Source organism: Amphiura filiformis, chromosome 6, assembly GCF_039555335.1.
Source record: "Amphiura filiformis chromosome 6, Afil_fr2py, whole genome shotgun sequence".
Taxonomy (NCBI): domain Eukaryota; kingdom Metazoa; phylum Echinodermata; class Ophiuroidea; order Amphilepidida; family Amphiuridae; genus Amphiura; species Amphiura filiformis.
The window spans coordinates 24,787,661-24,811,332 of NC_092633.1; the positions used below are offsets into that span (position 1 = coordinate 24,787,661).

The following is a 23,672-nucleotide window of genomic DNA, read 5'->3' on the forward strand; positions in this document are numbered from 1 at the left end:
ACACTGGAATTCCTTGATCTTTAAAAATTCTGCGAAGTTTCTCCGACATTCCAGATACATAAGGTATAGTCACGTTCCTACCGCATTTAGTTTCACCGTCACCTTGTGTCACATGTGCGGATGACACTTAATCAGCTGATTTGTTTCGAGAGAGAGCCGTGTGAAAAGTCCGATCGCGATATCCGCAAAGTTCAAGGCCTTCTGATGGTGTTTTCGTTCCTTTTCCTTTGCGTCCTTGCTTGACGGAATCGTGTACGCTCTATGGAATAGCGTCCGTATTACTCCGAGATTATGAATCAGTGGATGGTGGGAATCAAATACAAAAGTACTGATCTGTGTGCATGGTGTGTGTGTCCTTTCTGTACACTGATGTTTCTAAGCGACCATCAATTTCCACTGTAACTATACAGTCCAAAAAGGCAAATTTGAGAAGAACTCAAATGAAGGCAACCTTCAGAAGGCATTGAACCTTTGCGGATATCGCGATTGGACTTTTCACAAGGCTCTCAAGCCAAATCAAAGTGGTAAAGTGTCCACAGCACATGTGACACAAGGTGACGGTGAAATTAAACGCAGAAGAAAGGTGACTGTATCTTATGTATCTGGACTGTTGGAGAAACGTCGCAGAATTTTTAAAGATCAAGGAATTCCAGTGTCTTTCAAACCAAAGAACACTATTTTAAACTGATGTTCTTTACAACAGAGGTGTTTATGAAATTTATATATGAACACAATTATAATATTCTGTTTGATCTGATGACATAATATTTCCCTTCGTCGTTGTATTTGCCAATGTAAAAGAAAACGTTCGCCGACATAAACGAAATCAAATGCAAACCATCGCATTAAATGATGCTGAAGACACCCAGCGTGGACGACAAATAATAGTATTTCTATTCTCATTTTTACTTTGCTGCGCACCTGTCCTTTGTCGTGATGTATGCCATTTGATTATTCTCATGTTCATCTATAGCCTCAAGAAAAACACAATGCCACTTGTAGCTGCTGGCAAAACGTCACAAAGACGCTTTCAAAAAAGAATCGAAAACTTTAAAAGAAACTCTTGATGAAACAATATAGCACATGTCCTTTAATGTTTTTACGACGAAACACAAACAGTTGTGTATTGAATTATTATAGTATCATTTGCAAATTCGTTACTTATCCATTTAGCAGTGTACTTCAGTTATATATATAAATGCGCTTTTGTAAATGCGCACGTGACCACCTCCGCGCTGCCATAACACCTTACAGACAGTAAGTCTCGAAGTGACCTTCTACATAGCGAGTGGTCTTTCTTTGTACATTCGAATGCAAAGGCGGAACAACATGAGACTGTTGTGCAGCAAAATTGTCGATTTTGTTCAACTTTGTGATTATATTGTAAACGTTTCATTGAATATTTTTTCCGTCGTCAAATACTTTCAAAATTTTGTTTTTGATAACATTACAGATTGGGAATTGCAAAATGTGTAATAATTGTGCAATTCAATTAATACTTAAATTTGATGATATTTATCTACAGAGTTCCTATCCCTTTCTGTATAGTGGTCAATGCATGAGGATTTGGTCACGCTTGCTGGTCTTGGTATGCCGTGCCCATGGGTCATTATAAACGCGCATTTATAGGTATACCGAAGTACACTGTTTTAATAGCAACTGAGCCGAAGTATGTGTGCTTAGCGCTTAATTCAGATAGTACAAATGTATGTGAGCTTAAATTACAACACACGTTAATTGAATCAAGAAATCTGGACAAGATGTGTAAAAGCAATGAAATAAGTGCATTTATTTTTTGTCTTTTTTCTCTCAGATTAGTCGAAGGCAACAATACGCAAATATTTTACAATATCATAATGTACAATACATTTATTTCATCTACTACACACATACATATCTAACCAGGAATTGACTAGCACGTTCCACAATACACTTTTAATACCACATTTAAAATAATTTGAATTAAGCCAGTCATTTTTAACAGACTTTCTTTAATTACTTATCCGAATTTCTTAAATTGTTTGTCTTAAAACAAAGATACCAGTAGATTGTCACCTTTATAAATCAATTTTGAGACAGACATAAGTTAATAGATGTTACCTTGAACGGTATATTTAATAAAAAATAATGTTCCTGTAATGATCAATGTTTTTGAAACGTATTTTAATGCAGTTGACTATATATGACAAATTTATCTGTAATGATATTAATTAATACATTTCGTTTGAGATTATTTACAGATATCTCAAGCACACTGAAAACACAAACAGATTGTGACGAACATTAAATCAATACGCAATCTTGGTATCACAGTGTTTTGAGAATAATCGATGGGATGTTAGCTTGGTTTAATTAGTCACAGATAAGGATACATGAATAATATTATATTGACTGATTTTAGATACGGCATGTTACAGATTTACCAAATATATATTTGCCAAATTGAAATAGACAGTATAAATATACTACCAGATATCTGTTGCTACCAGACGTACACTGTTGCCCAACTACTTTGTGGCTATTCAAAAGTACCAGTGTACTACAAATCCAGTACCAGTGTATGTACTGTACGTATGATACCGATGTATGTACTTTCAAGTACGCACACGGGTATTCTAGAGTATCCGATGAATTCAGCATTGTACCTTTGGGTTGAGAGAATAAGAATCTGGTAGTTTATGTTATGTCACTTACTTCTAACTTCATTTGCTGACTCAAACAATAATTATTGTCAACGTATTGAGACAGTATGTGCCGTGTTATTTACTTTAGCTGAATTCATACTCCATCGCTAAGCGACAAGTGATTGGTTTCTAGCCAATGGGATAGAGGGCTTTAGGTTGCGTTTCCAAAAGCGTGCTACCTCATTGGTCAACTGTAAAAACAGTGTTCTAATCATTTGTTCATTTTTAATATATCAAGAGATTTTTATTTCTGAATATTTCAGAACCACTAGGGATTCTTCCTCAGATCAGGAGGAATAATAATTGTCAGGCTCGGGATTTCTGTGAATACCTGTTTAAGTCCATAATTTGTTGCTCTGAGGTTTTTAATCGTTAAGTATCAAGAAGAAGGAATGAATTATGAGTTACAATGAGTTGAAAATATTGTTAATAAATAATAACTTATAGAGCTCTAACATGTATAACATTGCCCTTTCAATAATTGCTTTTATATACAACTAAACGTTCTTACGCAAACAATATAATTCTTACACACATACAATACACTATTTACCTCTCCCAAGCCAGTGAAGTCAAAGCGTTGACGCAATACGTACTTACCGTATTGCGTTTTTTACAACACTTTATACAACACTCTCTCTATGTATTTCCTATTAATAGTAACAAATACACAGGCCATCAATTATCAGCACCAGAATATCAGATATAATATGCTTGGACATTCGACATAGCGGCTGCATCGGAAGCCTGGCTATTTATTACCAAAGGAATTATTCATTTGTCATCTTTCTCAAGAATAGACATTACATACAATTTTGTAAACTCGCAGTTATTTTTTTATATTTTTTTAGAAAAATATTTTTTTAGAATTTGTTTCAAACCTACAATACTATGTTGAGGGTGTATCTAATTGTGCGCTGTACAAAAGAGATTCAATGTTGTCGTCATGTGCAGCCGGATTTAAAAGTTGTGTCCGTAACTCCAAATGTAAGTTAGTTTTGATACCCCATCCTGGATCTTGGTCCCTGGACATTCTATCTCTTGGTGTCATGCGAGCTGCGAATATACATAAAAATAAACAGTTTTAGTTCAACAACTTACACAAACCCCATTTTTAGTATTTCTCTACTTGTGATTTTTGATTCTAATTTCTTTCTGAGAATATGCATAAAAAATAAGCAGTTTTAGTTCAAAACCTTGCACAAACTTCAGTTTTCGCACTTCTCTACTTGTGACATTCGATACCAATTTCTTTCTGAGAAATATCCCTCTTCATTTTGATTTAGATGGGGATATTATAGATAACTCGTTTGATCTGAATTTTTTCATCCGAAGAATCACGGCTCACATCCGTCACTGTTGACCACAAACAATATATTTCTAAAGTGGGTAGTTGCATCCACTTCGATATAAGTGTTACACATAATTTGGAACACTTGAAATTTCAGTCTAAAGTCATAAAAACTTTGTACAGTATTTTATCACTGGAAATGATAGTACCATGCAGTGTGGTTTTTTGTAACAAGTGTGGTGGGCAAATTTTTTTTTTCTTACAAGGAGCCCGTGAAGACAGGTGAATAGAAAACCACAATTACGAAATAATAAAGTTCCCTGCCTAGAATATTAAATTATCTAAGTATAAATGTATACCTGGGTCTTAAGAACCCCTTCCCCCATCCTCTAAGTTTGACGACCTCGGGTAAGGTTTATAGGGTGAAAACAATTTCGTTAAAATGAGCGCAAAGAATAGTCGGACAATTACATGGAGCCGTTTGGCGGTTGTTTTGAACATTTTACGGTGTTAGCGTACACTGTAAACAGAGAAGATGAGAATCTTCTCTGCTGTAAATAAGCAAAATCGGCATTGGAAGTTTGAATTGCATTGTGGGACAGTTTTTGTAGTTTTGGGGCACCTTGCCCTTTGACCTATTGACTCTAAAATGTTTTACAAGAATGTAAACAACCCAAAAACATTATTATTAAATAAATAAATTATTCAAATATTTTAAATGATAAAATTATGACAAAAATAAATTAATAAATAATAATAACAGCAATTTCCCTGATATGTCAGAGGTCAAAGTGTCCCAAAACTGCTCTCAAAAACCGGAATCTAGGTTACTTCTCCAAAATGGTCTTGCAAACAAATTCCTTCGCATATTAACTAAGGTATAGCTTATCATGAGCAACATAGTGCGGAATGACATCGTTGGTGCATACATATTGCCAAAGTTTGAATTGGGTAACCCTTTTCATTCGGAGGACAAATTCATTACCTAAAGATTGTCCAATCAATTGAACTAGCAAGATTAGACTTGATTCCGTCTCGAGTTTGGTAGTGACGAAGTGGATATTTCACTGGTGCCAGTATAAATACTTGCGCTTACCCTCTAAGCGTACACACGTGTACAAAGGCGGTTTGTTGATACACATGCACGGCATCCGCGTAAAGATACTGTCCTCACTACCTAACTCGAGGTGAAACGAAGTATAGTTTTATCTTTAGTATTCATTACCTTTAAAATAAATGAACTCGACAAAAAGTGCCAATATCTAATAGCCATTATCCAACGCTCTCTTTAGCCTGGAAGAAAAAAGGAAAATGTATGATTATATTATTTGTGATCTGAATTTCCTGTTTATAGAGATAGTTTAACCTGATCAATACTTGATGTTATATTCCCAAACTTCTATAAGAATTACATCATTAGCATTGTCTTACTAAACACTATGACTCAGTTTTACTTTATGACCTAGTTGCTTTTTTATGTCATTCCTGTGTTCAAGTCCAGGTGCTCTTATATTGATATTAATATTATTGCACTACGATTGATTTTTAAAAATTTTGAATATTAATGCGAAATGTGTATCCAGCTAACTTCATAGAAAAGACGCGACCTTTATTTAGCGGGAGAAGTTCTAACTACACACCGGGCCCATACACATGAAAAACCACCGTGAAAATGCAGACCCACAGGAACTGTGCTCGTCCCCGGTTGTCAGGGCGTGCCCGTTTGGCCAAAATTTAGAGAATAAACGATAGGAATTTTTATTTTGCCTATCCTCTACCGTGTGATAGACGACAGGCAGGTCCAATATTTTGAGTAGTGGATGCCGGCGCAGCCGGTATCCACTACGATAAAAAATATTGGACCTGCCTGTCGTCGATCATAGGTAGAGGATAGGCAAAATAAAAATTCCTATCGTTTATTCTCATTCTTAGTCAGTTAAATATTATTTTAATAACTGTAAACAAATTTGTTAAGCAAAAACTAAGTTACCGTCATAAAAACTCCCCTCATTATAAAATGAACGAAACTTGTTTACAACTTCACGTATTCTGTTCCGAGTATTGCTAGCGCGTTCGCGTATTCCGCACTAGTCTACGCATCCAGCGCGATACATACGCGCACCTCTACACGCATGTTACGCATTATCAAGACGCATGATGACGTGGGGTCGTCTACGGCCTGATAGACGGCACCCGAAATCATGCGATTGTCCAATCAGAAATGTGGCTACGAACTAGACCACTCCCACTGACTAAGAATGCATAATAAAGGTCCCCGGTTGCATGGTGTTTTCACAATCTGTAGCCCGATTAGTAAAAAAATTAAATGTGTGTGTGTCCAAGGTTAGGTTGTATGGTGCTTTCTCAGACGCGTGTGTGTACGTCCCCGATTGCCGGTACAATGGTTGCGAACAACGAACTGTACAGGTTTAGCATGAAAACGGATAAATATGCGCCACTCTATATATTCAAGGAGTTACCTAAACGTTCTGATCTTTTCATGCTAACCAGCTGTCATTTTCGAAAATTGACAGTTATTCTTACTTAATGATAATTGACAGTAATGCTGACAACATGGTAACCTCTTTCTCTTTCTGCAACTACTACCTTACACCGTACCTCCAAACCGTGATCAACGTTACATGAAAAGAAGCATCTCATTTTACAGTACTTTACAATGCGTTGTCATAATCGTGGTATATCGAAAGGAGACACTTTTGGGCAGGATCGTAAATGGAGAAATAGCAAAAAATCTTAACCTGCTCAAAAGTGTCTCTGTTTGATATACCACTTCACATATACATGACGTATCCGACTAATCAATTTCCTTTCTTTTGATAAGGTTCTGTAAATGACAGATTTAATTTTAATTTTTAACATACCCTTTAGTGAGCCATTCTTCAAAAGCTTGGTAATCTAAGGGAGCTGCTTCACCGTCTAAACCTAATCTCTTCTTGAAGCTTTTGTACTTGAAGCCCGAGCTAGCTACATTTCTGTTTCCCCCTTTTCGAGCCCAATAGTTACCAGCCTCCGACAATGATATAACGATGCTGACGACCACAAAAAGTGTTAGCACCGATTTTGTTCTCATTGTTTAGCCCTGAAAGAAACAAAAATAATATACCAGTCTTAAATTAGTAAAGGTTAGATCAAATATGTTATCATATCATAACATAGTGCAGTTTCGTCCACGGCAAATTCACCGTGACCTTTCCAGCCATAAACCCGCTCATTGAAGATTTATGCCGATATATGCAGTACTAAACCATTATATAGTAATATATTGTCCAATGCAAATTTATTACCACCTGATAATATTAATCCAATGAGCGACCGAATTGTCCGCTACGGACGACTAATCCAATCGATAATGCCGCTATTGACATGTACGAGCGGAGCCCCACTGACCGAGTTTTGGGATATTTTTCACTGAAAGGCAGCTGTTTGCTGTCATTTACTCATCAAGGCGGACCACCGTTATTATAAAGACTATGCCAATTATTTAAAGATTGACATGTAGAGAATAAGCCATACTTGATTGACAGAAAGTACTAAATTTGTACTTATGACGGTTTTAAATATGACCAAACCAGGGCTGCCCGGTGAAACAAAATGTGCATTGGAATAACACGGCGAGTTTGGATAGATGGTAGGATTTCTTTTTAATAAAAATATATGTTCCCCCGTTATTAAAGCTTGTATCGGGTTGAAGATTTAGATATTTGGAAAAGAATAAGTAATTGAAACATAGAGCAAGTACTAAAATCATAGCTTTTATACTTTTTGATATAATGCTAACTAGTTCATCCCATATAGCTACAACACAGCGCTACCAGTAGGGTTCAATTGCCTATTGTGAGTGCCCCTGTGTTGTGTGCATACATGTAGTTAACAATAACTGCATGATGATTACTGTCTTGTATTGAAATGAGTATGGAAGCGAATGACAGAATCGTACACTTCATCATCGTATTTCCAGCACCTGTGTTCACACACGTCAATTCCACAGTCACATCTATAGAAGTGTGCCCTCTGCAGATTCAGTTTTCTATTTTGTTCATTTCATCAAAGAGGGCATTTTTATCATTCCTGACGATGATGCAGGAAAGAGATTATACATTGAATTTCAGGACTTTCTTTCAAATTTATAGTCAAGCAACACCTAAATTAAAACTATAAATAAAACACTTTTTGTCAGATTTTTTTCGAAAGCGCACGTGACCAGTTTGATAAAAGATTTGTAAAAGATGTGCTGTAGAATTACTTTATTTATTAAAACTCGTTTGGTTTTCTGTTGTAAGTAAATCTCTTTGCATTCCTTTCTTATGTTATGTTTTCATTTATACTACATGTACAATATGCACATTTTATCAAATCAACAGGTTAAATATATAATACTGAAGGCTCATAGTAGTGTACCTTAAATACCAGCTAAAAGATGCATACATTTACACTGCTTTGTCTAGCGTGTATGCGGCACATTGTCTTGCAGTATGCATTCACTTACGCTCTTATTACATTAGTTAGCCAAGCAGCAATAATTGTCAGACTATTACTGCCCAACTGCTTGGTCATTTTGACGCCTTGGTAGTTCAGAATAACGTTAGTGTGATCAATCAAAATCAGTTTAAAGTTATTTTGATTTCGCTTATAGTGCTCACGTTAAGCGAAACAGACCCAAACGCAATTGGATATTGCAAGCGAAATCAAACATGCAATCCAGAAAGTCAGTATTGCCAAAAGAAATTAAAGAAATCTGTCGAGGCTCTAATACTATCTTACTCTTGTATAATGAAGTATACGTAGCGGTAAACGTAAATAGAAAGCAAAATTAAACTTCTACGCTACTCAAATTTGGTATGCTCCCCGAAGCGCTTTCACCGGGTCAACCGGCGTCTTCAACGGATGTTATCATAATGTGTTTTCGCTGAAGGTTTGTTGTTGCTAGTGATGTTGAGACACCTCCGATGACTTCACAGGTGTAGATGACGTCAAACATTAATCAAAACCTGTCTGTGACAACCTCCTGGGGTCCACAACATCTTATTTTGACGTCATTGGAGGTGTATCAACATCACTAGCAACAACAAATCTTCAGAGCAACAACATCTGCTGAAGACGCCAGTTGAACCGGTGAAAGCGCTCTGGTTAGTGTACCAAATTTGAGTAGCGTAGAATTTAACTTGTGTTTTCTATATCAATGTTATGTACATTATTTTCAAGATTATATAAGAAAACTTTAATGGAGATGAACCTTCGGTATGTGCATAACGAAAAAGTATGGCCAAGCAAGACACAGAAAGAACGCGATTACGGATGGGGTGTGAAGGGGTGGGGGGGTTGGTGGGGTGTGTGGGGGGGGGTGTGTCTAACATAAGAGGGCAAAGTTGTTATCAGACGGGCTTGGTAATAACTTGTACATCTTTCTTCTCTGAAGTTCAGTTTGTAAATTACTCTTTATTGCGTATACGTAGTGATCATGGTCAAACATCAGTAATGACAAAAGTGATCATAGAATTCAGAAAGTCAAATAACACCCTCTAACAAGAAATCATTGACCTTTTAAAAGCTGGAACTGCTTTGAAAACGCTGTCATCTCCTTTCAGAAAGTGATACAACTTGCTAAGTGGTGAATATCTTATACATACACGTATCGTAATTATTAGTCTATGAGGATGGACATTTATCAATCTTTAGAAGAACGACTAGCGCATATAAATGTTGTAAAACAAACACAAATTGCCGCTGACGGATTTGAACCTGTACCATCGTAATACTAAACTATATTGAACAGCATATCGGTTCATATCGTTGCCTTTCACTCTACTCTTGGTCCTGGTACAAAACCTGACAGTGAAGCCTGTATTCTTTACTGAGGTCTTTGATTGCGCTATTTAATTTGCAGTATAAAACACCCGGGATAAAACACGCCCCTGAAAAAATGATCTCGCTTCCCCCTAAAGATCTGTTAATTTCTTAAAACCACTTGAAACTTTTCGGAAAGTTTATAAATGGCATGGTTAATCTGTAACAAAGTAACTATCAGTTAGTTTGACAATAAGTCAGCAATTATTAAACTAGGTCATTTATATTGATTGTAAACTATTAATACTCCATCACTCTAAAAACGTCATGTACCAAGACTGGTTATAGCAGATTGCAGCTGCTTTGGGCTATAACAGATTCCTTTACACTAATCTTGCTATTAAAGTATTATTGCTAAAACATAACATGTATTCCAACGTAGTGTGATGACGTTAGACAAACGTTGATCATCCTCGTATTGGGATTTAGATTCAATATATAAATATCAAAGAAGGAGGACATATACATCCAACTTAAAGCCTTAATGTAAGATCTTTTTAATTTTTTAGATTTTTCTTTTTTTCTTCCAAAATGATAAAATAGTTATGTGCAATCATTATGAAAGTTCCAAATACATTTGGACGCGGAAAACATTGGAAATTTGCAAAGAAATAACATCATAAACTTCACCTCTATCACTCGAAATATCTCGCACGTTTTGGATTAGGACGGCGAGTGCGGCCCCTACGCAGCCAGTTTGATTACGGTCCCTCCACATGTGTGGAGGGAGCGTAACCAAACTGGGGAGACTACAATTTACGGTCGTACCGCAATATTATCATAATCTGAAAAATTATGATAATATGTCGGACCAACAGAAAATCATCCCGTTTTACTACAAATAGGGCGAATTTGACAGTTAAGTTGGAACATGTGTAAGTATTACAAATATGCCAAAAAAATTGGTTTTGAAAACAAAATAAATGGTATATTCTGAAAAAAGGTCGTTAAAACGTTTTAAAACGTTATGTATAAAAACACATTACAAAACTATTTTTAAAATGTTTTTGAAATTTTATGCAAACATATTTGGCCAAATATTTTGTAAACAAAAAAAATAACATTATGCTAGAATATTTGAATTTAAACGTTTTCTGACAACCTTTTCTAACCTTTGGCGAATGATGTCGAAACATTTTGTGTTTGCTGGGATATAGAAAGGTTTGGCTACAAAAACGATTCTCTAAAGCGCTCCACAGACTCCGAGTATTGTACGTACAATATTGTATGCAACATATCTACGTTATTTAATCTATTGCCATTCTATTTCCAGTAATGTTTAAGTTCTAACGAATGTTTGATGACGATAATATGTTACATGTAATATCTAGTAGAAATATATTATCGATTTTACGTCATCAAACATTCGTTAGAACTTAAACATTACTGGAAATAGAATGGCAATATATTAAACAACGTAGATATGTTGCATACAATATTGTACGTACAATAAAAAGTCTGAATACTGCTTTATAACCACATATGCACAGTTTTCACCTCGATACACCTGAGCACACAATTTTGTCCAAGCTAGCAGTGAATTGTCTCAACACAGACTTTCATTATACTACACGGTTGAGTGCGTAGCATCATAGAGCTGTTATTATTATTAATTATTATTTATTATTATTTTATTATTAAATAAATCTGTGTGAGATTCTAGCTGGAAAATAGGCCTCTGTGTTTGGTTTTTCCCTTCATCCAATCAGAAATTTGTTATATCGAACGAAAGGTAACACTTCCCCCTAAAAAAACCCTATTTTCACTAGGTCAACAGATAACGCAATTCAATATTCAAGGCGAATGTGGTAAATCTGTTGAAAACGACATTTCCAAGCATGATATTTGATCAAAATGTAGGTTTTAGAAGTCAAAATCGCAAGTGTTTCTTACAATATTTTTCCAATTTATGTCATTAAATGAAAGAACATACTTATATGTGACGTGTCATATCAAAAGGAGACACTTTTGGGCAGGATCGTAAATGGAGAAATAGCCAAAAATCTGCCTGGGGTGATTTTTTTTCACAATTTGGGTTTATTGCGAATTTGTGATGCTATTAATGTTTAAGATATTGTCTGATAGTTTCAAACCGGAGTATAACTGCCATCTTGTATTTTTTTGAGACATTTTTCAAGGTAATTCCTACTCTCACCATTGTCAATAATATTTTCAAAGGCCGATATCTCAATTTCCAACTTTATAATACTATAACTTACAAACTCAATATCTTCGCTTAGGAATGTCTGATTTCATTGGGGAAAACGGCGTTGTGGCGCAAAATATCTCTATATTTAAGATATGTAAAAACCTCAAAATTTATAACCTGCCCAAAAGTGTCTCCTTTTGACATGACACGTCACATATTGTCCATGTACATGTACAAGGTGTCCCATAAAAAGGTTACATGTAGAAAATGGACCGCATTTTGTGATGGTACAACAAAACAATGTCATTTTTTCAAATATTATATATTCATCCTTCCTGTAACTGTTTGCTAAGTTTCAATTCCATATCTTAAAAGCAACTTAACTTATGAGCGCAAGATGACAGGGGTGTCAAGAGTGGCTAACCATCAAAAAATCGCACAACGAAAGTTGAACACAAGCACACTTTTGTTTTCAGATTTATTTATTTATTACCTTTTATGTTTCTCTTATTTTTCATTTTGAACTTATTGCACAAAAGAAACATATTGAAAATTAAATATTGTACACTGAAAATAAATCAGTTTTAAAGCTTCTTGACCCTTGTTGGTAAAAAACAAAGGAAGATGGTCATTCGAGAAGAACACGTTTTTGGTGAAAGCAATTCTGCACGCTGTATCTCCCGTCATCAACAGGAGCTATCAACATAGTGAAATGAATATCAATCTTTTGCATTTGGGCCTTGTTTTGATTTTGTTGACTTGAAATCGCTGTTGTTTGTTTTTTACATTGCTGACTGAACTCTTGAAATAAAACTGAACAAGTTTTATTTATTGTTTATGAGAATAAAATACTGCATCTGCCATGATATGGCTGGGCCTACTCAAGTGCCCCGTCAAATGCACGGTGGCTGTGACGGTGGTGTATTATGAACCTCGTATTGCATTATGTCACGTAAAGAGCTTGCGCAGGAATGCGGGGAATGCGGGATAAGTACGTAGGTTGTGAACTTGATATTCACAGGGGTACTAGTAGAGGGTACATAAACTATGTCATGAAAAGGATATTTATATTAATTTTGTTAACATTAACTTCAACAAAATCTACATGTAACCTTTTTTTTTGGACACCCGGTACTAGCGTCATTAGAATAAGCAATGACCAATTCTCTTTAAATATCAAATCTTGTGCAAAAAGTTATTATTTTCGCTTGTTTTGTCATACGGTTGTAAATTCAATGAAATATGAATGTGCTAAAGAGCGCTTAAAAATTGATATGATTGCAAGTATAGCAAAAGAAATCCAATCCCACATCCATATTGCCTACAAATTAACAAGATCCAGAGCCCATAAGCCCATAAGTCCATCGGTAAAGCCTATCCCCCTTTTTTTGTTTCTTCTTCTTTTTTTTTTTTTGTACACCGCCCGGAATGTCGTGCATTGTTATATTGACCACATGTGATACAGATTCCTGCTTCTAGAATCCAAACCGCTGAAGCAATTGAACTCACAACTGTCATCTTGAATGTTTGATTGATGTACCACAATGTAAAGTAGAAAACAACATCTGTTGCAATCCGACAACCAACCTTTAAGACTAAGTTCAAGTTGTACAATTATTGCTACGAAATGCCTTCTTCTCGTGTCCTTTATGCAAAACTATGCGTAAGTTTACAAATGATTTTTCTCGTATAGTCATGATAGGTGGAAATTAAATAATGTAGCTCCATGACTTTTATCAATTATGCGATATGTATTGGCTTTTATAATTAGTTTGTCTCCCATCCGAGGTCTTATTAAGATAATGGATATTTTGAGTGTAGTGTCTACAAACAGCATAGAAATAATTTTTCTTTGTTTATAGTTTGAGTTTAAGTGTGGCTTGGCTTTAATTAATGATAGTTACGTTGTTGTGTTGTGTTTAGTTCTTTGTCTTGTTGTTGTTGTTGTTGTTGTTTTGGGGGTTATTAACGTGTGGCTTACAACTTAACCAAAATGGTCTTTACCTCGATCATAGATACGTTAAGAACATTATCGGTGATGTATTAATGTTCAAAGCCCCTAAGAGAAGGCGATGTCTACTAGGAATCTCTCTTTTATCGGGGATTCTTTTTAGGCTACCAATATCTATATAGCTCACAATTTCGAACTAATAGAACTTAACGGTATGTCGACTCTAATATCCATTATATTTTTCTGCTCTTCGCTCATTATAATGCCAAGCGGAAAGATTAAGGCTACAAAATCTACTAAATGTCACTTCTAATTGCAACCATGCAAGCACATACTGATAGATGTGTTTTGGACGGGGTTTTGGAGTACATTGCTTTATGGTATTTAATGTGCAGGAGCTGGCCAATATCCTTTACATGGCTTAGCTTACACAAAGATGGTTTGGTTCCGCCAGGAAATGCATTCAATATCCAAAGAGTTATTTAAAACACGTTCGCGTTATAAGAGTCCCCAACAGCTGACTAATGACTTAAAAGTCTTATGACTCAATATTGAGTCGGTCGAATCTGCTGGTGTTTCAATACACATTCCTTTCTTCTGTTGATTCCTAGTCTCAGCGAATGATAACATTACAAATAACTTAAGGGCCCGGCTGTGGAAACTATGTGGCTCGCAGTTTGGGAAAGTTGGTTAAAATGGTTAAACTTGTTTCGTTGTGATTTTAACAAAATTAATGATTGTGTGGTTCTCTTGGTAATCCGTGTTGATTACAATATGTTAACATGTTTTTACAGTGTGTATGAAAACAATTAAAAACAAAATCTGTAAATTTTTGTCGATGTGTTAAATGTATCAAAATCCATTATTCCTATAAAATATTATGTACATGATGTCCCTGCATCGTGGGAAACTTAAATTTTTGGGTATTTTAGTGCCCGCACCAACCAGAACTAAATAATTGATCGGGTTAAGGAATAAAACTGCTATCGCGTACTTTTTTTAGAATTTTGACAATTGGACCCTCCGTTCTTGCAATATAAGCATTTTATGACACTACCTCATTTTCAATCCGTTCCACGGAGTCATATAAGTAACATAAGGGATTCTAAAAAGGAAACGTTAAATTGGCAGTAACATTGATATAACGATAGGATTTATATTGTGATCATTTCGATCTCAGGATATCACTCAGCCTAAATCTGTTTGGTTATCGCCTTGCGTCAGAAAGGCAGGAATATAGATTAATAGTAACCGATATGTAAACTGACTCTACCGCTTTATCAATCTTACCAGTTTTTTAAAAATGAATAGGTGTACATGTCGAGTTTGCTAAGTATTTTCTCACGTCTGGTGTGGATTAAATTTCGAATGTTATCACGAGAAGAGATTATGTTCGTTGTTGCATATTCATGAATCAATCTAGGAGTGACCTACACCTTGAACTCTTTAATCCACATCAGTGTTAATGGGTTTGGTCAGAAAACATCCTTCCATTTATAAAAAGATGACTTTTGGAATGAGTGCAATGTAAGCCGTGTCAAAAGTATTTCCAAACCAAATGAGCTTAACTTAAACTTAATACTGAACTTAACTTAAACTTCAATACTAGCTTAAAAAACAAATATTTGTGCCAAAGCATGGTTAGATTTGAGGTAATTTTAAACAGAAATATTCATGCAATGTCAACCACGTGAGCTTAGTATAAAAGATAAAATCATATTTTAACTCTATGAGGTGTCAAGATTTGCACAGAATTATTGTACCTGGTATTGCATTGTGCTTACACTTTATGGAGAAAAGCAAAGCATGAGGAAAGCAAAACAAGGGTGCAAGCAATTCTTGGCACATCGTTGACAGAGTTTCAATAATTGTTTGCTTTTAAATGGCGAAGAAGGTAATTTTTTACTCGTAGGTTTAAAATTGTACAACTCAAAATTTGTGGCACACCGTTAAAAACTTTTCCCACCCAACATGCCACATAATTATTGCACAGCCCCGGAAATCTTTTGTAATGTTGTTAATTCCTGGCACTAGGAATCAACAGAAGAAAGGAATTATATATCAAAACACCAGCAGATTCGACAGACTCAATATTGATTTTCATTATCTTAATCAATATATTATTGAAAAATAACACTTTTGCAATGTTTTGCATACTCATATACTTTGAAAACTTGCTTGCGTTATTGTTGTTATATAAATTAGTTATGTACGTTTTACAAAAGTGTTGTTGTTTCAGCCCTCTTTATAACATAGCTCAAGAACCACAGGAACTACAAAACTGTATCTGTGATATTTGAATTCTTGTACACACTCGCTATGAAATGAACAATGCAATTTTTGCCAAAGCTCACTACCATTCGCAAGATGCTGTGAACTACCAAATTGCAACCGTATGTGGTAATTAGATTCATTTCCTGGCAAACCTATGAATGATTTTTACAATATTTATTTTTAAACTGGCAGCAAACTGGTTCTTTATGCTGACGACACAACTTTGTACAAGCCTATTAGAAATGATGAAGATCTGGCCGAGTTCTAAGATGACGTAAATCTATTTATGATATGATAAAATAGAGATTCCCAATTTTAGACAACTTCATCTCTCGGGAACTTTAAACTTAAGCGCAACTTATATATTTATGGATTAATTTTTTGCGATCACTTTGAGATCATTTTGGTTAAATTATCAGTCAAACTTATAATAAAAACAACGTAACTATCATTGATCAAAGCCAAGCCACACTTAATAATATTTTGGAAACTATTCTCAAAATCGAAAATCTAAATAACCTCGAATATGAGACAAACTATTTAGTTATAACAACCAACGCAATATTTCATCATTTATCAAAGTAATGCAACTACTTACTTTCCATCTATCATGACTATACGAGGAAAATTATTTGTAACCTTATGCATATATATACTTTTGCATAAGGGGCACAAGAAGAAAGCATTTCATAGCAATACCATAGTTGAACAACTTGAACTTAATTTTAAAGGTTGAGCAGCCCACATACATTTCCCCCAAAGTTCTGCCGAAAGTGTAATGTACCCTTTATTTATACATCATACTTTGTCAATCCAAAGATAAATGTATGGTGTACGGATTGTGATTACATTTTCGATCAGATCGCACTTAATGAAATTTTCTCGCATATGATGTTTCCTGTAATAAAGTGAATCGTCAATATGGATTCAGAGTTAGATTTTGAAACACTTGTAAGATTTAAAGGACCATTCAGTGATTTGCTCATCCGGATGATCGTAAAAATCATCAAAATTCAGATGTTGGTACCTTTACCATTGTCATAGATGTGCTAACATAGCCTGCGAGTGGTTCAGCCAAAAGCCGTGTATTTAAGACAAAATATGACATTTTACATGAATCTGTAATTTAGATACTAACAGTATCTAAATTAGCTGCATGTATTTGAATGGGTCTTCAACTTCGTCAGTACTGCTGTTTTCTTTGTTTTTTGCCAAATTTGTCATTTCAAAAATACCAAATGACAATTTGAATGACTTATCCTTCACTTTTAAGCAATTTATAAACAATTTTTTTTTTTTACACTTGAGCTGGGATCACTGAATGGGTCTTTAAGCCATTGCTTCTATTCCTTGTATGGTAGGCTATAAAAGTTTTCCTATCCTTCCCAGGGTATGATAATAAAAGGCTCGGACTAAGGAATAGGGTGGCGCGTATACAAACTTATTTCCTTTAAATTGTCGATTCACACAAGTGTGAAGTGGTCATCAGAAAAACAAGCTTTTAAAAACGGTGTGCTTCACACGAGAGTATGAACATGTTAGACATGAACTACCTTATGTGTCTATGGTTTATTCCCTTACTTGAAGTTTTCAAGGGCTCTTGCATCTTATGAGTACTACTACAACCAGGATTTTTTCTGTCTAGAGCTTATAAGTTTAAGGTATTTGTGAAGGTACATGAGTTACATATTTTTTTCAAGGATGCTAAGGGTGATCAACTTTTTCCAAATGTTAGCGGTTTCACGATAAGCTACTTAACATTTCACTCTCAATTTCAAGTGCATTATTAAATGTAGTACTTTAAAGTTTTATTATATGCACCGATTTATGAAGGATGCCTGATTTAGGAAAACTTTAATATACGTCATTTATTCTTGAAATAAATTCATCAGGATCGTTCATAGTTCGTTTAATTGTGAAAGATTCTTTTTGAGATCCAATCAACTAATACTCACTCAGCAATATTTCAATTCCTGTCAGGAATTATGTTCACTCTGGTATGGTATTTCTAGATGTTTTTAAAACCTGCAAGAATCTTTTCTAGTTTTGATGACGTCCCAAAACTTCCTTGTTGCCGATTATTTATGAGTTGCTCATAATGTTATCCAGTCTATAAGCCCCTCATCCTTGTTCATGATGTCTTTCCCCCTACCACTGATTCAGATTGCTTCCTTTAGCAAGAGTGCTGTTTTGTCGGATTCTTGATCTATGCCCTGAGCCTCGTTCCACCCAATTAAGTGATTTTGATGAGCAACTTGTTCTTCAATGGCCGGTATGTGTATTTTTGAAGTTGGCGCTTTTGTGACCTGGTGAAACTCTTGACGCTTACTTTTTCAGTTTCTGACTTGTGTTCTGCTAGTCTTGTTTCAAACAAGCGACCCATTTCGCCGATGTAAGTATTGGAATATTTCTGAGTGAGTATCAGTTTTTTGAAAAATAAAAATCAGAAAACCTTTATCGGTTACATTGAAAACACTTAAACACCGCCATCTATATTTCCAAAACAAAGCCTCTCATCCACTGTATAATGAGGAGTGGATTAATCCGCTTAAAAATCGATGTTGAATTGTATTGTGTTGTAAGCTTTCATCATTATTTTGTCTACGTGTAACACGGGTGATGGAATGCAGTTAAATATCCCCTCGCAAGGCCACATCATTTCACATTTTAGGTGGGATAGACCTAAGGGGGGACCCAGCTATGGCTGCCATTGAGGTGTAGGAATGTGTGAAATTGGATTCGTCTATAGGTAAGTCCTAGGTAAGATACATTAATGTTTCTTAGGTCCTAGGTAAGACAATATCATAGTGCAAATCATTTTGTTATTACCATTACGGTACGAGACAATTTGATACAATTTTAATTAGAATTGAACAATTTTCACCCAATGTTGACCCTCGACCACTTCACTAATAACTACAGACTGATAAGTAGTAGTAGATATGTTAAAATCCATTTTTCTGAATAATAAATAACAGAATATTTCAATAGTCACAGTCTTGAATTTGGATCCTGTATAGACTTTGACCTTTAAATTCAGGGATTGCTCAAGGGTACCAATTGGACACTCATTACAGCCTCCTTCAACATGTCAAGAGTCAAAGACTATCATTTAGATCAATAAAAATGTTTGCCTTGGCTTGAGTTACCATACATATTAGCGCGCTTGTTTAAGGGCTCTGGTAACAACGTTTGGAGAGTATTTTTTGTGGGACATGAAAGCACATCAGACATATTGAATTGCATTCGGAATACGTAGAATATCCTTTTGATATCAATTCGGATTTTTTTGAAATTCGCATATTTTTAAAATTGATATTTTTGATATTTTACAATCCTCGAAGTAAACTTTATAAATCTAATGATATGTATTTAAAGTGTATGTAGCTGGGATGAAAAGCCGACGATCAATTGAAAATTTTGACCTATCGTATTGAAGATTGTGGATTTTTCCCCAAAACACCAAAAACATTTGGGTCTTTTTTTTTGTATTAATTCTTTAATTTTTATTATCATGATTATATCGCAAATTTCAAAAACCTAAATTATTTCATCACTATCAGAAAGACATTCCTCGTGTTCAGAATGCAATTCGATATGTATGATGTACTCTCAGCTCCCACAAAAATACTGCGCAAACGTTAATCTAATTCCTTAAGTCCTATTTCAAAGAGATTGGAAGTCGATCAAAACTACTTGACGTCTGCTGGTTTTGGGAGACATTCTTATCACTATTAAACATGATGATTATCTACTCTAATTGGATAAGTTTGCTTGTTGGTTGTTGCATTGTAAAGTATAGGCTAATGGTTAATAGTCAAAACCTTTGAGTGGTGTTCCTAACAAAACATACGAAGATTTCTCAAAATAGCGATACTCGTATTGAAACAAAATGGAACTACTAACGTGAATTTGACATTTGAAGTAGATGTGGATTTGTTTGAAGAACTCTTGTCATGATGAAAAGAGTTGTATCAATGTTTACATGAACTGTCCATGCAAATATCGTGTACATTGCACCCAAGCTTTGATCAGCGTCATAATTTTTTCTACCTAAAAAATTAACAAAATAAGAATTAAACGAAATTTTGTTTTTCAAACCGGATTTTGTTTCGTACTACACGTTTTGTCGTTGAGCAATAAAGAGAAATCAACAGGAATTGAACAGCAGTGTCTTAAGGGGGTACTACACCCCTCGATAAATCTGTGTCTATTTTTGCATTTTGCTCAAAAACTAATAACAGAGTGGTAACAAAAGTTATGTATATTATAGGGGCAAGGGATCCAATTACTACACTGGAATTTCAGTGACCAAAGACAAGTGGTTCGTTATTTATGATAAAAAATTAGGTACCGCTAGGATGTACCTCATTTCCGATCATATATACTGAACCGCTTGTCTTGAGTCACTGAAATTTCAGTGTAGCAATTGGGATCCTTGCCCCAATAATCTACATAACTTTTGTTACCAGTGTGTTATTATTTTTGAGAAAATGCAAAAATAGTCACAAATTTACCACAGGGGTGTAGTACTTTAAGGGTAGACGTGTTATTGTTGGTCGGAACAGCCAAAAAATCGATGTTCATTATCTAAATCAATATATTATTGAAAAATAACACTTTAATGTTTCGCAAAAGTTCATTCTACAAATCATTATACTAGTACTTTTAAAACTTGCTTGATTTATTGTTGTTAATGAGTTATGTACGTTTTACAAAAGTGTTGTTGTTTTGGCCCTCTTTACAACATATCTCAAGAACCACAGGATCTACAAAAGTATATCTGTGATATTTGAATTCTTCTATACACTCACTATGAAATGATCAATCCAATTCTTGCCAAAGCTCACTACCATTCACAAGATACTCTGAACTACCAAATCGCAGCAGTTTAAAATACAGCCTGTCTCAAAAAAAATTGTGCAAGTGAAAAGTGCCCTCTATGGTAATTAGACAATACCGTTGTGACATGATGCTTAAATCAGCGTCAAGGGCGTAGTCTCAGCTCTCAAATGCCGTTTGTTCTGTTCAATTTGCTTGTTTTAATCTCGAGATATGTTTATTTAACAACGAAAGGGCAAAATCACAATTGTGGCACTTTTACTAGGAAAAATCATGAAGACTGTACATGTAAATCAATGATAGCATCAAGTTTATCAAGAGTTCCTTCGTGAAATCAAAAGAACGCATCAATTATACAACAATAAAAAAAGCTTTTACTGTTTTATCATGATACAGGTATTGTATGATTCTCTTTTTCCACAGATTAAAAGAGAAATAGATATTTCACATTCTGCTGTAAAATTAAATACATGTGTATGTCAATGATTTATCTTGGTAAATACTGTTTTATTTGTCACTCAAGACATGTTAAAAGACAAACAAATATTGCAAACTTATAGGGTAATGAGCGGGTATTACTTGTTGGGAAAGAAATTAGACAAAATAATGCATGCGCGCTGATGTTGATGCGTCTTATGCACGAGCCACGAAGGGGGAGTGCATTAGACGCATCAACATCAGCTATCAGTGATTTACATGTGCAGCCTTCTTCCCTATAGCAAAAGTGGCACAATTGTGATTTTACCCTTTCGTTGTTAACTAAACATATCTCGAGATTAAAACAAGCAAATTGAACAGAACAAACGGCATTTGAGCGTCCTCTAATTGCCACAGAGGACGCTTTTCACTTTTGTTTTTAGACAGGCTGTAGTTGCCAGCCTTAAAGTGCTAATAGTGAGCACTTTAGTGCAGTTATATCGTCCTCTATTGTTAATGACTTTGACAGTTTTTAGATCATTTCGTTATAAAAGACACATAATTAAAATACCAATTCGGACATTTTTCTTCATTTGAAACAAAACTAAAGACTAAATAATTCCCGTTTGTTGTCATAATATGAAGACGAATTCTTTTTGAAACCCCTACGGCTGTACGTTTCAATGGGAATTTACTGAATACATAAACAAATTTGATTTGGAATGTCAAAATGTATGGTAGAGTATTCTAAATAGTATTTATGAACAAACAGATATATATGTTCCTTTTTTTTTTTATTAAAGACAAGGTCAAGGATATCATAGTACATGTAGACCAATTATTTTGGAGTTTATGTTGACCCACGTTTCCCCGTTCGATTAACTAAACTAGCGACAGCAATCGACCAGGAGTAATCCAGGATAGGAGTAACTATGAATATATTGCGTCGTGATTTTGGCAGTGTGCCAAATAAGTAAATTGTTGTCAGGAGGACACAGCGTTGGAAAATGTTGATACCAGCAGTTCTTCTTAAACTTGAGAACATTCTTGAGCAGTGAACACTCATTTGAAACTTATTCCGGAAACCATTGATATCCATCAAAACGGGTAATTACTGGTATTTGGCATTAAGCCACAAGAAGAAAGTCTGAACCTCTGCGGGCGTGTGAACGACGATACAGTATCATAGTAGGATACAATAGATCGACCTGCTTTGTGCAACTAAGTACTGTATTCCTTGTCGAATCATAACTCCTATTTAGTTAAGGTTCATCCATATCACAACTTCGATACATTCGCCAGGGAATAAGATTGGTGGTTGCAATGAAAGATGACCTGAAACATAATCGTCTCTCACTCTTTCTCGCTCTAACAATATTTTCCTACGCGATATTGTCTGTCACTTTATGGCATCAAATTAATGTCTGCTTTTCAGATAATTATTTTTCCATGACCTTAATGAAAACAATTTTGCCTTTTAGTTTAGCTGCCGTTGTAAATAATACAACCATATTAGTACCATATATTGGACGCGTAAAGAAATGGTGATATAAAGCGTACAGGTTATTTCTCATAAATGTTGTATCTCAGAAATCTTTATATTCACGCCGTTCTGAGCATAATTATTGTATCATTTAAGTGACTTTCAGCACAACAACTTATTCAACTAACCTTGACTTTTCTTGACCATTAAACTATTAATGAAGATGTGTGTCACACATCAAAAATTCAAGTTCAATTGAATTTGTTTTCAGTTTTTAGAAATTGTTTGTCACCAGGACGTATGAACTTATATTCGAATATCATTAAACTAGTCTTGTTAACGGAATAAACTTACCACTGTGCGAGACATTAATGGGAACACGCAGAATGAATGCTTTCTAATGATGCTAAAAATGTTATCTTGGTTCTCTATCAATATTAGGTTTAGTATACATATACTTGAGCTACCGCTAAGTGTCTGCCTTTAATTATAGCGCCATTAAATATTTATACTCAATTTGCTTTTGGCATACCACCAAATTCATTCCGTCAATTTTAACAACGATTAAAAGGGTTGGATCGACCATCTTGCATGAGGAACCCACCAGATCTCCGAACAATATTTTTTTAAGTGCTCATTTTCATGTTTCAGCAAAAAACAACCAAAACAGTTGAATACAGAAAACGAACAAACACATTAAGGCAGAAAAGTCTGAA

General features: G+C 35.0%; 1 long non-coding RNA gene across 1 annotated transcript in view; it reads right to left on the bottom strand.

Annotated features, from left to right (window-relative positions):
- Window positions 1-1,765: 1,765 nt before the first annotated feature.
- LOC140155177 (uncharacterized) overlaps window positions 1,766-23,672 on the bottom strand; it is a 33,327-nt gene continuing 11,420 nt past the window's right edge. Inside the window, exons 2-4 of the long non-coding RNA XR_011859353.1 lie at window positions 6,858-7,075; window positions 5,201-5,268; window positions 1,766-3,740 (exon numbers count right to left, since the gene is read on the bottom strand). This is a non-coding gene — a long non-coding RNA (uncharacterized lncRNA). The remainder of the gene's footprint in view (window positions 3,741-5,200; window positions 5,269-6,857; window positions 7,076-23,672) is intronic.